The 17,856-nt window shown below is 42.2% G+C and overlaps 1 long non-coding RNA gene across 1 annotated transcript; it reads right to left on the reverse strand.

Moving 5' to 3' along the window:
- Positions 1–10,730: 10,730 nt before the first annotated feature.
- Positions 10,731–12,729, reverse strand: LOC120919251. Its single transcript, XR_005744541.1, has 4 exons — positions 12,442–12,729; positions 12,284–12,331; positions 11,651–11,710; positions 10,731–11,560 (listed from the first exon to the last, which is right to left on the reverse strand). It is a non-coding gene; the product is annotated as an uncharacterized LOC120919251 (long non-coding RNA).
- Positions 12,730–17,856: the final 5,127 nt, after the last annotated feature.

Here is a 17,856-nt window from a genome sequence, read left to right on the forward strand (position 1 = left end):
AGATAGATATAGATATATCTATATATATATATATATATATATATAGATATATCTATATAAAATTACATGTTCACGACTATGGCTGGGTTCACACCAGTGGCAGTGCGTCGATAGTGGGCGCAGGAGCGCCTGCCGCCCCCCTCTCTCCTGCACCGCCACTGAAACAATACATAGATTCATGCATTGCATGAATCTATGTATTATTGCCGCTGCCCACTATTCAGATGGCCGGCCCCCTGGTGAGTGCCGGCCATCTGAATGACAGCAGTTGGTTTGTTTTTGGAAGTGTCCATCATCGCCAGCGGCTCTGATAGCCTTCCTGTTATCGTCTTTCAAATAGTTAACCAGGGGACGCAGGGGGTGTGCGTTCCCTTGTTAACACTGACAGGCGTCTCAGCCAATCAGGTTCACCGGGTCTGGTTACCGCTAACCTGATTTGATGAAGCGTCATTGAGGGCGGGAGAAGACATTGAGGGACAGTGGAAGGAGGATGGCTGACCCCATAAAGTTAAATGCAGGGTGGGGGGAGGGGTTTAAATCTGGCAGCATTTTACAGGACACAGTGGCATCAATTGATGGTGCAGTGGTAAAAATTGATGGCACAGTGGCTGTGTTTGGCATGGCACAGTGGTAACAATTGATGGGCACAGTGGTGACAATTGATGGCACAGTGGCGACAATTGATTGCACAGTGGTAAAAATAGATGGCACAGTGGCTGCGTTTGATGGCATGGCAGAGTGGCTGCGTTTGATGGCATGGCAGAGTGGCTGAGTTTGATGTCTTGTCACAGTGGCAACAATTGATGGCACAGTGGTGACAATTGATGGCACAGTGGCTGTATTTAATGAAATGGCAAAGTGGCTGCATTTGATGGCATGGCACAGTGGCGACAATTGATGGGCACAGTGTCTGCTTTTGATGGGCACAGTGAGGCTGCAATTGTTTTTAATTTTTTGTTTGTTTGCACCCCCCCCCCCCAAAAAAAATTGGGAGCACCAGCAGCCACTGGTTCAGATTTGAGCCATACGGGAACCAGCGCCCTGTGTGGGTTTACACTTCGCACCTGCATTGACATCTGCTCCCCGCTGCGGCTGTCAATGTAAAGTTAATGACACCCCCCAGATCATTTCACAGATCGCAGGGTGAACTATGAAATGGTGCAGGAATAGGATTGCATGTGTGTGAACACCCATTTTCCGTTTCCAGTCTGGACCACCTAAAGGGTCCTGTACCATTTAGGTGCAAATGCAATATGATTTAAATTAATATCACACAAACATTGCATGTGATATGCACAGCAATTCATGACATTAAATTTATGTGATTGCACAATTGTGATGCCAGCCTCTTTCTCTCTCCTATTTACAGTATCTCACAAAAGTGGGCACACCCTTCACACTTTGGAAAATATATATATTTTCATGTGACAACAATGAAGAAATTGCACTTTGCTGTAATGTAAAATACCGTATTTATCTGCCTATAGTTCGCACCGGCGTATAGTGTGCACCCCTAATGTAGGAGGGAAATTCCTGAAAAAAATTGAAGTACTTACAGTTTTGGTGTCTTGTCCGGCGTCCATCGGTGGACTTATCCGGCGTCCGTCTGCGGCCCTGGTGGTGTCCTCCCCGCTTCTGTTGAGCCGATCCGCGCTTCCCGCTACCGTATTTACCGTATTTATCGGCGTATACCGTGAAATTTTTTCCCCTTATAATCAGGGGTAAATCGTGGGAGCACGATATACGCCGATAGCCCCTCCCCTCGCTGTGTTTGAACGCCGCCGCCGACATATACCGAGCGCAGTACACTCGGCCACGCTCGGCCGCGCTCGGCTCCTCTCGCATAAAGGCTAGGAGGCGGCACATGGCGTGACTGCGAGCGGAGCCGAGCCTGGCCGAGTGTACTCGAGTGTACTGCGCTTCGTATATGTCGGCGGCCGGTTCAAACACAGTGAGGGAAGCGGCTATGGGCGTATATCGTGCACCCACGATTTACCCCTGATTATAAGGGGAAAAAATTTCACGGTATACGCCAATAAATACAGTAGTTAGTGTACAGCTTGTATAAAAATGTACATTTGCTGTCCTCTTAATATAACTCAACACAAAGCCAAATGTGAAAGCCGTTGACAACAAAAATGAGAACACCCCTACGTGAAAATGTTCAAAATGGGCACAATTAGCCATTTTCCCTCCCCGGTGTCATGTGACTTGTTAGTGTTACAAGGTCTCAGGTGTGAATAGGGAGCAGTTGTGTTAAATTTGATATTATCGCTCTCACTCTCTCATGCTGGTCACTGGAAGTTCAACATGGTACCTTATGGCAATGAACTCTCTGAGGATGTGAAAAAAGTCAATTAAAAGTATTGTAAATTCTCTGGAAGGATCCCACAAGTAATGTCGGGATGCCCTTAGTTCACTGATTAGCATATGCTCTGCGTCTCAGCACAACGCTGAGAGCCTGAACCAGTTACTCCCTCCCCATTCAGATATCGGTGCACCTTTCAATGCTGGCAGGGGCAGAGCACAGACCACTGACTGACCATCAGTTTTCTCCCTTGATTCAGACAGTGAATCAGCAGTCACTTGATTGCTAATTTCACAGCTTTAGCCCTGGTTCACACTGGGTACGATTTGGAACGATTTGAGATGCGATTTGACATGTCAAATCGCATCTCAAATCGGCGGCATTTGCCGGCAATTGTTGGCAATGGCACTGTCCTAATCAGTGCGACGCCGCATCTGCGATTTCAAAAAGTAGTTCCTGTACTACTTTTTGCGATTTCGGGCCGCGATTTACATTAAATTGCGGCCGAAATCGCGGCAAAATCGCGGTAAAATCGCGCATTTTACCGCGATTTTGAATTCGCAGCAGTGTGAACCTAGGCTTAGACACAGCAGAGGACAAATGCAACACCTGATCCATGCTACATCAGGTAAGTAATTATTTTAGGTTTTTGCCATCCAAGCTAATTAACTTTTTTCAGATTCCTGGAATGGGAATTCTATAGCAGTAGAAGACGCACTGCCATATAATTTTATGAATATATATATATATATATATATATATATATATATATATATATCAATTCTATAATATGCTCTTGTAATTATCTTTTTCAGAAAAGCCCTAATATGAATATGGAGACTACCCTCCTACTTACAGCTATAACAGCTGTTGCAGCAGCATCTGTAAACCTAGCCCAGGATAGGATTAGAAATGTTAGGCTCAGACAGCCTCGTGTGTTCCGGACACGTACAGTCCTGGATGAGCTGTCTGACAATGATGTTGAGGACATGTTTCGGCTGAACCGTCAGGGGATCATGGAGGTGTACAATTTGATAAAAGATGAGATTGAGACCCTGACTAGGAGGACCAATGCGATTTCAGTAATGGTCCGACTATTGGCAGTACTAAATTACCTAGGTACAGGAAGTTTTCAGCCGTCATGTGCTCGCATCATTGGAATTAGTCGTTCGAGTCTTTCTAGATTCTTGAAACCTGTTTTGAAAGCCATTAGGCGACATATGGATAGGTACATCCATTTCCCTAGAACTATGGAAGAGTGGCAAGAGGTGAAGGTCGGATTTTTTCGCCAAGGAGGGATGCCAAATTGCCTGGGAGCCATAGACGGTACTCATATTGCGCTCATACCACCACAGAATAGAGAGGAGCAATTTCGTAACCGTAAATGCTACCACTCTATTAATGTTCAGGTGGTGGTAGACTCCCACCAGCGCATTATGAGTATCAGATCTGGGATTCCCGGAAGTTGCCACGACAGCTATATCCTGCGGCAGTCAGCACCCTTTGATCGATTTGAACAAGGACAAATGTGCGAGGGCTGGCTGGTGGGTAAGTACATTTCATTTTATTCCTATTTTTTTGCAAATGTATGTCTATGTATTTTGACGATTGGCAACCACTTCAGAACCACCCTATAGGTACAATTCTCTCGCTCTGGGAGAGCGTCCATAGACGTCTTCCATAAACCATATGCCCCGGAAAAAAATATAGATCATTTTAATACTTATATTGACCTCCAGAAATTTTTAAGGAAAATTAACCTGAAGAAACATTTTGCCCTTAACCCTAATGAAACACTACAGGAAGAATCCACTTATAAACAAACAAAGCTTAAAAATCGCTCGGTCTATAATCCACAAACAAAAGGAAACCAATGTGTGTCCGCTTTTAAGAAAATGGTGGAACAAGACATCAAACAAATTGATAATAACGGTAAAAAACATACACGAAACACATGGAAAACTATTAAAGAAATCTCCAAGAAAAAGGGAGTGGTATTTAGACCAGCAGATAAGGGGGGGGGGGGGTTAGTTATTTTAAACATCAAAGATTATGAACAGGAAATGGAAAATCTATTGAAGGTGGAAGGAACATACAAGAAACTCAAAGGCAATCCAAAATTCCAGTATGACAAATTACTTCGAACATTTGTTAAGAAGGGCCGAGATATGAATATCCTGACAAAAAAGGAATCTGAGTACCTGGTAACTGAAGCAACGAAAACACCTGTGATGTACCAAGTACCAAAAATTCATAAACGACAAGTCAACCCGCCTGGCAGGCCCATTATCAGCGGCATCAACTCGGTCTTTTCAAGACTGCGCGAATACCTCGACCAGTTTTTGAAACCCTTAGTATCCCAGGGGAAGTCCCACCTTAAAGATAGCACCCAGTTGATTAGAGAACTCAAAAATATCAATAATATAGGAAACCTTCTACTTGTCACCATAGATGTAGAATCTTTGTACACTAGCATAAATCAAGCAGATGGCCTTAAGGGTGTAGAAAAAGCGTTACACGAAAAATCTGACATGAGACAGGAACAAATTTCCTATATTCTAGAAGGACTTCAACTAGCAATGCAGAACAACCATTTTTGGTACAATAAAGAATATTACGTGCAAACAAGGGGAGTAGCCATGGGGGCTCGATATGCCCCAAGTGTGGCAAACATATTCATGGACATGTGGGAACAACAATATATTTACAACCAGCGGATTACACAGATGAAACTGTACAGGCGTTACATAGATGATATCATCATTCTATGGGAAGGAACATCAGAGACACTAGAATCCTTTATGCAACAACTTAATCAGAACCGGTTTGGCATCAGATTCACGGGCAAATGGCATAGTGAAAGTATAGAGTACTTAGATCTGGAGATTTTCAAAAATGAGGGAACATTGTGCACTAAAACTTACTTCAAGCAAACAGACAGGAATGGATATATACCCACATCGAGTTGCCATCACCCAAAGTGGATATCAAATATCCCAAAGGGGCAACTCCTCAGAATAAGGAGAAACTGTCATAGAGTTGAAGACTATGATAGACAAGCAGATGTCCTGCTCAAAAGGTTTGAAGAGAAAGGGTACCAGCTCATGCAATTGTCTAAATAGAAAGAAAATATACAGAACATGGACAGAGCAACATTACTCAACCCAAACCTAAAACCTAAAAGAAACACCTATGACATGGCCTTTATAAAAAAAAAATACTGGCCCATTCTTAAGGAGGATATACCATTGGCGAAAATCCTGCCAAGTAAACCTCACTTCATCTATCGTAAAGCACCAACTCTGAGGAACCAATTAGTACACAATGTGGTGAATCCACCAAAATCCGTGGAACTGTGCCCTGAATTAAAAGGATTTTACAGATGCCAGAGATGTCTCCCCTGTAAAAAGAGTAAAAAACAAACCCGTAGACGCCTTACTTTTACATCAAACACCTACCGCAAGGAATACCGCATTAAGAAACTCATCACTTGTAACACCACGCACGTCACATATGTTGTCGAGTGCCCCTGCCAATTGCAGTATGTGGGAAGGACCACTAGACCTCTAAAAGTTCGGATTAGGGAACACATCAAAAACATCCGGAAAGGGTTCCCATACCACAGCTTGTCTAAACATTTTAGTGAAGCTCATAATAGAGATCCTTCTCAAATGATATTCTATGGTATAGACACAATACAAGATCACTGGAGAGGGGGAAATAGAAAAATAAAAATTTCCCAGAATGAGACTGAATGGATATATAGGTTGGGATCGCTGGCTCCAAAAGGAATGAACCTTGATATCGACCTCAATTGTTACATATCCAACTATTAAAGCCCCACACAAATGTGAACAGACTGGAATCCATATAGAGATTATATCAAGCTTGGAATTGTTTCTTCCGTAGAATGTTTTAACCTATAGTATATAACATATAGGACGTATAAGATAAGTCACAGGATGACAATGACAGTACAAACCCTGACAGGTATCATACAAACCCTCACAAGAATTTATTGGAAGCAGGATAGAATTATCTGCCCATTCAGATATGTGAGGTGAAAACCATGTTTCTGTCCACTTCTTCTTTTTTGAACCATTTCATTTATCTTTATTTATTTGTTGCGCCCCCACACCCATGTATGAGGAGCTTAATGGAAGAGAAAAAGTGGACCTGGAAATTTTCAACAATGGAGTTAGACTTAATAAGGAGGGGAATTTTTTCATATATGAATTTTTGGATTGGGCCTCTCACTCTATATAAACTAGGGGACACCCAAAGGATAGCTGCCCACACACAGAACCCGGTGAGGGGGATGTTGGATGGGAGCGGATGGGAGTAGTTCAGAGTAACAAAAGTTGAACAATGTATACAAACTTGGCTTGAGTTTTATCCAGTTCTTCCTACATATTGGGAGTTTATGGTGAAAACCAAAACATCATATAATCCCTCCTCTTTGATACAAAATTTGTAACAAAAAATCTTAGACTTAGAGCACTTCTCTTTGAGCATGCACATACTCAAATCATTTCTTCATTCATGCACTCCTCTGGTCATATATATATATAATTTTTCCTCCTTCTCTGTAGTTTTTTCGTTTATTGGGGATTTAATTAATTATATACGAATGCTTAACCATAATTAGTACTGTTCATACAAACAGTTTGAGGAAAATATAATTGAACATTTAGTAATTCATGGACACGCATGAGCATACTTCATATTGATAGTTAACAGCTTGAATGAAGATAGTCTACAGTATTATGGTGTTTTAAAATATAATCTGATATTAATCTGGTATATTAGCCGGCATCCAAGCACCTGAGTGAGTTCAAACAATCATAAAACAGCCAATAGCAAATGTAATCTAATACTGGCGCGCTGACTGTGAAGTCCGCACAAAATACAGGATTTTTTAATTATAATTCCCTTATGGGTTAAATTCATGATAAGAGATGCCTCGGAATTAAGAATGTAAAATTACCACGTAAATGTAACCTAATATCGGTGCGGTGACTGTGAAGTCCGCACAAAATACATGATTTTTAAATTATAATTCCGTCACGGGTTAAATTCATGATAAAAGTTGCCTCGGAATTATGAATGTAAAACTATCACGTATCCCACAGACATTTCCCATGCAAATTTGGCAGGGAACCCAGGGCTCTGATTCGTACTTAGGGGAGCATAACTACTCCCTAGAAGGAGGGACTTGGCTGCCGCTTAGCATACATAAGACAGTGTGAGGTGAGGGACGGCTATCGCCTTTGAAAAAGTCCTATTTGACTAAACTAGTCAGGTGACCAAGCCGCCATCACGTCACACGCACGCCACGCCTACAGACACTTCCGGGTAAGAAGCTACTAGCCGTGGAGCGCAAACAGCCACACGTGCTGCGGTATACTCCGCTGGACTGCATTTTTGTATGTTTCTTATTTTGAACTATACCCGGAAAGTGTTTACCGAGGCGGACAACTGGACACCATTTGGTGCTTATCCTTAGCAGCTTAACGGCTGTTATTTGTTTTGTTTCATTTTAATTGTTTTTAAGAAAAATATTTTTTGATCAATATTTTTCATTTTAAACTTGGTATAATCTCTTTTTTGCCATTAAATCGATTACCAAGCACCTACAATACTACCCTATGTGGATTCTTCTTTCTGTTTTTTATACATCCATCACCCACTAAGTTAAGATACGGTGCACTGGAGAGATATCACCTTACAACAAACTGGGCATCCGAGTAGAGGACATCATCCACCACCAGGTAGCAAACTGAAGCTCACTCAGTAAAGCTCTACACCCCCTTGAGGGGACATCTTTCCGGTGAGTGGGGACCCAGCAGGGGGGATCGTGAACCACGTCTGAGTGGGGAGACGGGAGAAATGCCTGCAGGGATTTAAGGAAAAATTGGCTGTCCTTCTTGAGAGCATTGATAATACTCCCTTGATTGAGGAATGAACTGTTTTTTGCTTAGTCATTTATAATATCATTTCAGACATTATTATATATTTTTTTCTCTGATACATAAGCCATAATATTCTGTTTGGTTTTGTTTTGCCTGACCCGGTTTTGGAATACTAACTACGGGTATACCACCTATGGGGAATTTGATGTACTGGTGACATACCTGTGATCTGTTTCAGTTCTGACTACACACCCACCTCACAGGGTGGTCACAGACCTGAATATCCCCAACTGAGGAATCATAGGTACAGATTGTAAATCTGTTTGTTAATTGGTGGAGCACAGGAATTTTTCAGTGGATGCATCCATTATTATACAATTGCACAAATATACATCTAGCTCTTGGCACAAATAGGAACACATGATCACGGAGGGTGGCACACCGCAATTGTGGGATTCATGTTTTTTGTCACAATTATATATTTTTTTTTATTAGAGCAGTGATATAACACGACTCAATAGAGCCCAATTTCAAAATATTCCCTAGTATCATTTAGAGATTTATGATACACACGTTTACTTTATATATATTTTATAAAAAAATCAGAAGTGGCATTTATCACTTTTATTCACTCTTTTAGCACTTTACACTAACAGGGGACTGATCTGACACACCTGTCAATATATTAACCTTTCCATCACTGGGCACAAGAGTGACACCTAGTGGATGAAGTAAAAGTGACACACCTATAGTACTGCTATATTTAAGAAAAAGGGAAACCAAGTGTGGAATAGTCCCTTATTTTTCTTTTTCCGGTTTATTTTTATTTTTATTTTTATACATTTTTTGGAGCACACACGGGGTGATCATAACAATTAAGGAACCACGCGGGTATATACTGAATACCAATAAAAGGGGAACCCTTACCCTAGTGGTGGCTCCACACATGAGCCAGCCGTAGGAGGGAACCCGACACTGATTGTAGGATTAATCACCTGTTCATAACACTTTGAAGTAACATTCTTGTACCAACTTAGCGGCGCCAATTTCCCTGAATACAAATTTTATCTACAATCACTGACCTTCACTTGAGGGTTTCAACAGGGGGGCAGCAGCGTTTATTAAACAGTCCTAGCGAGGATATACCATTATATGACTTCGTAATGAAAAAATGTATAGAAATGCACCCCATCAAACATTGATTGCAAACGTAATCAAATTGGAAAAAAGTGGTATAAATTGCGCTAATCTACATAAAGTGTAAACATAAATTAAATCAGAAGTGCATGTGAAATGCAAAACGATATAAACAAATGCAGCTGCGGTTAACCTATGTCAATTAAACATGTAGTAACAATGTATTGAAAAGAAAATAAACCGCGCTAATGATCAGTGAATATTGAAAAGTGAAAAAAGAGTATGTATACCTTACAAATATTCTAATAACATAGTGAAAAAACAGTCCACAGTGAATATAGAAAAAACTTGATGAATGTCCTTAACCACTTGCCGACCGCGCACCGTCGATATACGTCCACAAGGTGGCTCTGCTGGGCGAGAGCACGTAATATGACATCCTCTCTCCCAGCCGCCACTAGGGGCGCGCGCGCGCCGTCCGGTCGCCCCCGACTCCCGTGCGTGTGCCTGGCGGGCGCGATCGCCGCCGGGCACACGCGATCGCTCGGTACAGAGCGTGGACCGGGAGCTGTGTGTGTAAACACACAGCTCCCGGTCCTGTCAGCAGGGGAAATGCTGATCTTCGGTTCATACAATGTATGAACCGAGGATCAGTGTTTCCCCTAGTGAGGCCACCCCCCCCCCACAGTAAGAACACACCCAGGCATACTTAACCCCTTCCCCGCCCCCTAGTGTTAACCCCTTCACTGCCAGTGGCATTTTTATAGTAATCCAATGCATTTTTATAGCACTGATCGCTATAAAAATGCCAATGGTCCCAAAAATGTGTCAAAAGTGTCCGAAGTGTCCGCCATAATGTCGCAGTACCGAAAAAAAATCGCTGATCGCCGCCATTACTAGTAAAAAGAATATAATAAAAATGACATAAAACTACCCCCTATTTTGTAAACGCTATAACTTTTGCGCAAACCAATCAATAAACGCTTATTGCGATTTTTTTTTACGAAAAATATGTAGAAGAAAACGTATCGGCCTAAACTGAGGAAAAAAAATGTTTTTTTATATATTTTTGGGGGATATTTATTATAGCAAAATGTAAAAAATATTCATTTTTTTCAAAATTGTCGCTCTATTTTTGTTTATAGCGCAAAAACTAAAAACCACAGAGGTGATCAAATACCACCAAAAGAAAGCTCTATTTGTGGGAAAAAAAGGACGCCAATTTTGTTTGGGAGCCACGTCGCACGACCGCGCAATTGTCTGTTAAAGCGACAGAGTCCCGAATCGCAAAAAGTACTCTGGTCTTTAGGCAGCAATATGGTCCGGGGGGTAAGTGGTTAAACACAACAAGCCCCTGTAGTCCAAACTGAGAGGGCTACCGGGCTAATTGCTATATGCTGTTTTTGGTCTCCTCTAACCCAGGGACCATTTCCATCTGGTAAGCAGACTTGCATATGCGTGTGGTGGAGGTGTTCAGCTGCATGTCACATCAGTGTTAACCATTATTCCTTTGATCCATTGAGATCTGACTGCACCTGGGTGGATGTCACCTTTTCTTCTTATCGGACTCTAATATATGAATACATTTTCATTTGGAATCCCGGTAGCCCTCTCAGTTTGGACTACAGGGGCTTGTTGTCTTTAAGGACATTCATCAAGGTTTTCCTCTATTCACTGTGGACTGTTTTTTCACTATTTTATTAGAATATTTGTATGGTATACATACTCATTTTTCACTTTTCAATATTCACTGATCATTAGCGTGGTTTATTTTCTTTTTCCAAACGTAATCAAATGTTTGTGGCATCCGTGTCATTATCTGACTCATTAGGAGGGGCCATTTGTCGACACAGTGGAGCCACAGCACCAACTCAATAGAACAGGGCAGTAGACATATTTTTTTGCTCCTCCAACACATTAGCCAAATAATTATTAATCTGTTCAAGATTGTCATTTGTTCTTGTCATTTGTGTTACCACAGCCTGTTGAAAACAATCTTGCACGTTTTGACGATCATGTATTTTTTGGATCAGTGCATTCAAAGTCTGCCCTAATTGGTCAGCAACATTGTTTGCAGCATCCACACGTTCGGACAACAGTTCTCTTCTTCTTCTGCCTCTTGGAGCCCGAAGAGGAACAGACAAAGAAGCGTTGTTTATTGCTGCATTTTCCACCATTTCTTGTAGACTTGCGTCTACCTGATCTGCAAATTCAAAAAGTTCAACAAATAAATAAACTTCTTTCTTACCATGACATTCAAAAAATATAATTATATGTTATTATTCATGTTTACTTGGTTGTGTAACTTCATTTGGTACTTCTGGATGAACAGTGGCATTTTCTGTCTCCGCTCCTATGAGGAAGAAAATTGATTTTGTCAGATATTTGGGGTATTACTTGCTAAAAAAGGAGAGTGCAAAATTCATTGTTTTCTCAAATCTTTTTTAAACAAGCTGATTTTAGAAGCTTCTTTCTATTGAACCGTCTATTGAACTTCCCCTTATCGGATTCTACCCCCCTTCCGGTGCCAGAATTGGCACCTTTCGGGGGGAGGGGAAGACAGGATACCTGTCTTTGACAGATATTCTTTCCCAATTCCGGGAGTCCCGGCGCGGCCTATGACATCACAGTGGAGCTCCGTCCTCTGCCCCTCCGACGCTGAAACAATAGGAGAGAGAAGCGGGCCTTGCGCATGTGCAGTAGGGTTACCAGCGTGAAGGCTACACTGCCAGTACCCTTACCCGCTATGGCGTGGGAAACACCCGAAAGATGATGGAAAAATGGCTTGACTCCAGGACAGGTAAGTGTCCATTTATTAAAAGCCAACAGCTGCAGTATGTGTCGCTGTTTGCTTTTAAGTTTTACATTTTGGGTGTAAGAGCGCTTTATGAAAGGTGCAATTGGAGAAAAACATCTTTATATTTACCAGTACAAGATGGTCCTGCTATAGGCTCCCCATTCACTGGAGATTGAACTGTAAATTAAAAGATAATAAAATATTAGACACTTCATACATTGAAACATATCGGTAATTAGACATCAAATATTTTTATATTTTTGAACATATGTATATTCTCTAATTACCACATAGATTTTCACAGTCTTGATCATCCACCGTATACGCCACGACAAACTGACTGTTTTCTAGAAACAAAATTGTTTGTTAATAGCTTTTTGGGAAATTACACCTAAGATAAGCAGTTCAGCTAGAATAATGTAGATATAAGACAGGGGTCTCCAAACCCCGGCCCGCTTGTGTGTTATATCTGGCTTGCAGGCCGCAGTGTAAACAAAGCCTCCCATGCTGCCACGCCGTTTTTTGTTTTAAACAAGAGAAGCCGAGGCGCCGTAGGCACCTCCCCTCTTCCCGCCCACTGTATGAAGTTGCGATACCACGTGTGACGTCACAGGCGCGGCACCTCCCCTCCACCTGCCCGCTGCTACACTCGTGGGAGGCTCTTTTATTCAAACAGCGGGCGGGAAGAGGGGAGGTACCGCGCCTGTGACGTTACTCGTGGGATCGCAACTTAAAAGTTGTGCCGCGCCTCGGAGACGGTAGCTGCAGAAGACCAGAAGTCATCTAGTACAGAGGTCAGAGGCTCATCTTATTATTGTTATGATGTCTTGTTATGATGGGGACACTGCTGATAGGGATGCTGTTGATGGGGACACCGCTGATGGGGACACCGCTGATGGGGACACTGCTGATGGGGACACCGGTGTCCCCATCAGCGGCATCCCCATCAGCGGTGTCCCCATCAGTGGCGTCCCCATCATTGGTGTGCCCATCAGCAGTGTCCCCATCAACAATGATGGGGATGCCGCTGATGGGGACACTGCTGGTGGGGACACCGGTGTCCCCATCAGCGGCGTCCCCATCATTGGTGTGCCCATCAGCAATGATGGGGACACTGCTGATAGGGATGATGTTGATAGGGACACCGCTGATGGGGGACACTGCTGATAGGGACACCAGTGTCCCCATCATCGGCGTCCCCATTATTGGTGTACCCATCAGCAGTGTCCCCATCAACAATGATGGGGACACTGCTGATGGGGATGCTGTTGATCGGGAAAACCGCTGATGGGGACACAATGACATTTTATACATAACTGATTTTTTTTTTGGCCCCCGAAAACTTGGAAAATCTACAATGTGGCCCTTGTGTTGAAAAGTTTGGAGACCCCTGATATAAGATATAATAGTTGTATTTTTTGGAAACTGTAATCCACAATGGAAGAACATCAAGGCACCACTAATAATGTTTAGTAATAGAATTACCTTCCCAAAGGTGGTGCTTTGGGATGCCACACAGCAGCCAACCCCCCCCCCCCCCCCCCAAGTTGAGAGTATGTGGTCTGGTATGGTTCAAGAAGGGGGGTGCTCTACTTCCCCCCACCCAAATTCCTGCACAGTTAAGGGTCTGGTATGAATTTCATGTCATTATCGCCACTGTGCCCATCAATTGTCGTCACTGCGCCATACCAAACTCCAAACTCAGCCACTGTGCCATCAATTGTCACCACTCTGCCATGCCAAGCACAGCCACTGTGCCATGCCATTGTCGCCACTGTGCCCATCAATTGTAGTCACTGTGCCATGCCAAATGCGGCCACTGTGCCATGCCATTGTAGCCACTGTGCCATGCCAAACACAGCCACTGTGCCATTCCATTGTCGCCTCTGTGCCCATCAATTGTCGCCACTGTGCCATGCCAAACGCAGCCACTGTGCCATGCCATTGTCACCTCTGTGCCCATCAATTGTTGCCACTGTGCTATGCCAAACGCAGCCACTGCAATGCCAAGCAAAGCCACTGTACCATGCCAAGTACAGCCACTGTGCCATGCCATTGTCGTTACTGTGCCCATGAATTGGAGCCACGGTGCCATGCCAAACTTGGCCACTGTGCCATGCCATTGTCGCCACTGTGCCCATCAATTGTAGCCACTGTGCCATGCCAAACACAGTCACTGTGCCATGCCATTGTTGCCTCTGTGCACATCAATTGCCCCCAGTTTGCCCCTAAAATTCTTGCCAGATTGCCCCAAAATACCACCAGATTGCATTTACCTTTCTCGGTCAGCCATCCTCGGATCCTCCTCCACGATCCCTTGATGTCTTCTCCCGTCCTCAATGTCGCTTCAGCCAATCAGGTTACCGGTAACCAGATCCGGTGAACCTGATTGGCAGAGGTGCTTGTCAGTGTTAACCAAGGAACGCACACCCCATGCGTCAGATGGTGGGCGCTCACCAGGGGGCCGGCCATCTGAACAGTGGGCGGCAGCGAGAGGGGGCAGCGCTCCTGTGCCCTCTATGGATGCACCGCTAAGGGTCACTGCAGATCTGAGAGGACATGCAAGGAAAATCAAATATAGCACTTTTGCTTGCACATGATTGGATGATAAAATCAGCAGAGCTTCCCTTCTTTTCAGAGATTCCCCTCAGATCTACAGTGACTGCACTTACAAGTTCACTTGTAGTGGAGATTGGATTTGTCTTTAGTAAATCAACCCATAAGTGCTACTTTTTGAGGAACAGCAACACCAACACTATTATGAGTGCTTAACTAAAATGCACTGTCACTGTATAAATTACACTGGCAGAGTTGCGGTTAACAGGAGGGGGCAATAATAAGATTAAGTGCGTCTCTAGGGGCCTTGCCGCAGTAAATGTGCGTAAGGTGGTCTGGAAGAGGTTATGTTAGCACAAAAAAATAAAAATAAAGGCCTAGTCAAATCCTTATGCAGCAAGTTGTTAGTACCTACCTTCATCGTCAAACAGCATTAGTGTCTCATCTGGTGGAGCCTCAATATCGGTTGAGTTGTCCTCGCCATTTGTTTGACCCTGTACCACTTTAAATAGAATTAAAAAGATAAAATGCGTTATGTTATGAACTCTAGGGGTAAAAATAAAAAATAAAAAAATAAATTACTTACTATGGGCATCGGAGTCGTGCTCTCCAGGTACTCCCAGAATTGTGTCGGGTCCAAGGCATCCCTTCAGCTCCTCCTCATAGGTTGTAAATGTGATATCTGGGGGTGGTCCTCCTCCAGTACCTCTCTGGTACTTAGCTACAGCGACCAGTTTTTTCTTGATTTGCATTTTTATATCGCGTAATCTACGCTTGCATGTTGATATGCATCGGGCAGTATCACTACATGCATTCACTTCCTCCACGATACTGCTCCAAATGGCAGATTTTTTGCTTTGGGATATCATCCTGGATCGGGCACCAAATAAAGAGTCCCATTTGCTAACTGTCCTTGAGACAAGAACGCAGTTCTGCGCAAAAGTGAATTTGCAAACACGTTTTTTAGTTAAACGCTCCATGCTGCCAAAACTCCTAACACACCCTCAAATGCGTAAAATGTTTACTGAAAATTAACTTAGTAAGGACTTTACCATTTTTCAAAGGTATAGGGGGGTTTGTTTGACAGAACATATATATTTATTGTAAATAACTGTTCACAATTCTTTATATATGCATATATATAAATATATATATGTAGATATATTATTCTAACTGCATTTAAATGCTATTACTAATGCCTTTTTTTTTTTGGAATATTTAATTTATTAATAAATAACCTTTTGGAAACCATGAAATATGATTTTACCCACAGCCTGTTCTATTACAGTTATACGGGGTTTATCAATTCTGAAATATATTTTATTTTAATTTATTAATAAATATTCATACTTGTATACATTCATTAAAAGGAATTTTTTAATAATTAAAAATGTATTTTACATTTATATGAATGGTGTATAGCTGCATTACAAATGTGGATTACATTAATTTACTATACATCATTCACATTTAGATGTATGATCCTTAAATATTGATAAAAACAATGTTTATTAATAATTAGGTTAATGTAGATTGTGTAGGGGGAATTTAACTTTATTATTTTATTAATATGTTGGGGAATAATGTGTGTTGATTCGTGTTAAACATTACTGTTTTTCACTTCCAGTTCCTCGTACTGTAATCCCGCTAGATCTCGCGAGATTTCAGGGAGAGGAGCCGTTTGGAGGAGTTCCCGCCGTTTGTAGATCGCTCCTCATCTCAGCATGAGAAGCAATCTACACACTTTTATAAACAGGCACTCAGAGGAGAGCGATCTCCTCTGAGAATGCCTGAGAACAGATTAGCGGTATTTTACCGCGGTTTCATAAGAGGACACCTAAGATACCACCCGGTGCTTACCAACCATTTGGAGTGAGTCTTTTGGGAGACTTTAAAGCCCTGTGCCTGGAGAGACCGCCGTGATAGCGGTCACCCATCTTCGGTAAGGAGACTACAATACCATTATTTTGGGTGTCTTATTGGTGGAAGAAGATCCCTCTTTTCACAAATTCAACCTTTGTGCACCGTTGCGAATTATACTATAAGGACTTTTTCTTTATGGCTTATCGATTTCACTGATGAACGTTGAACCTTTTTATTCACTATTTATTTTCTTATATAATTTTTCCTTTTTCATCACCGGTTGGTTTTGAATACATTTAAATATTTATTGTACACTTGTGTTCACCTATCAGGTTTGTCACGGTTCATTTGTCTAGCGCTGTACCTTGCTATATATATTTGTTGGTTTATTTAATCCCTTCAGGCCGACTTTATGCAAATATGCGGCCCCACTAGACTGTGCTTATTTTCCGTGGGGCTGCATATCTCCCTTTGTGCTGGGAACTAGGGTCTCAGCAGGAGCCCCAGGCCTTGTTCTAACGATCGGGATCTGGAACTTGAGATTCTGTGTCACCTGATCGATGTGATAGCCTCTGATTGGCTATCATAGCGATCAGCCACTCTGAAGCCCGCTCCCCCGTGTTTTCTGTCTCTGTGATTGGATGAGACTTCATTGTATCTTTCTCTGTCCTTACAGCGATAGAAATAATAATAATATTAATAATTAAAAAATCAAATAAAAAAATACCTAGGTCAAGGTCACAGTTAAAGGTCAATGTCAGTATTTTTTGGACAGGATTTTTTTTGTTTTTTTTTTGTATCAGTGTCAGTTAGTGGCAGTATGTTTTAGGTAGAATAAAAAAAAGAAAAATGTGCACTATTGTTTCTGGGCTGTACTACGGGTACATACAACTAACATACACAAATGTGATATCGCTGCGATCGTCTGGAGCAGGGGAAATTTATTTTGGGCTGTTCCTTGGTGATAGGTTATGGTAGTACCAAGAAATATACAGTTACATAAAAAAAAATGTTTTTTACTATTTTGGGCCAGTTTTCCTTAGGTAATAATAAAAAAAAAATCAGGACATTTCCATTACCATTTACCACCAAAATAAAGCCCAATTTGTCCTGAAATAAACAGGTCATAATCCACCTGTATGTACAAAGTAGTTGTGATGATGTATACGGTTTTACTAACACATGTCAAAGTTGCAAAATTGGGCTTAGGTATTAAGATTTGTTTCCCCCTAGGTGAGAAGGGGTTAAATACAGGAAAGCTTATCTGGGAGGTATAAACAATC

Source organism: Rana temporaria, chromosome 12 (assembly GCF_905171775.1).
Source record: "Rana temporaria chromosome 12, aRanTem1.1, whole genome shotgun sequence".
NCBI classification, from domain to species: Eukaryota; Metazoa; Chordata; class Amphibia; order Anura; family Ranidae; genus Rana; species Rana temporaria.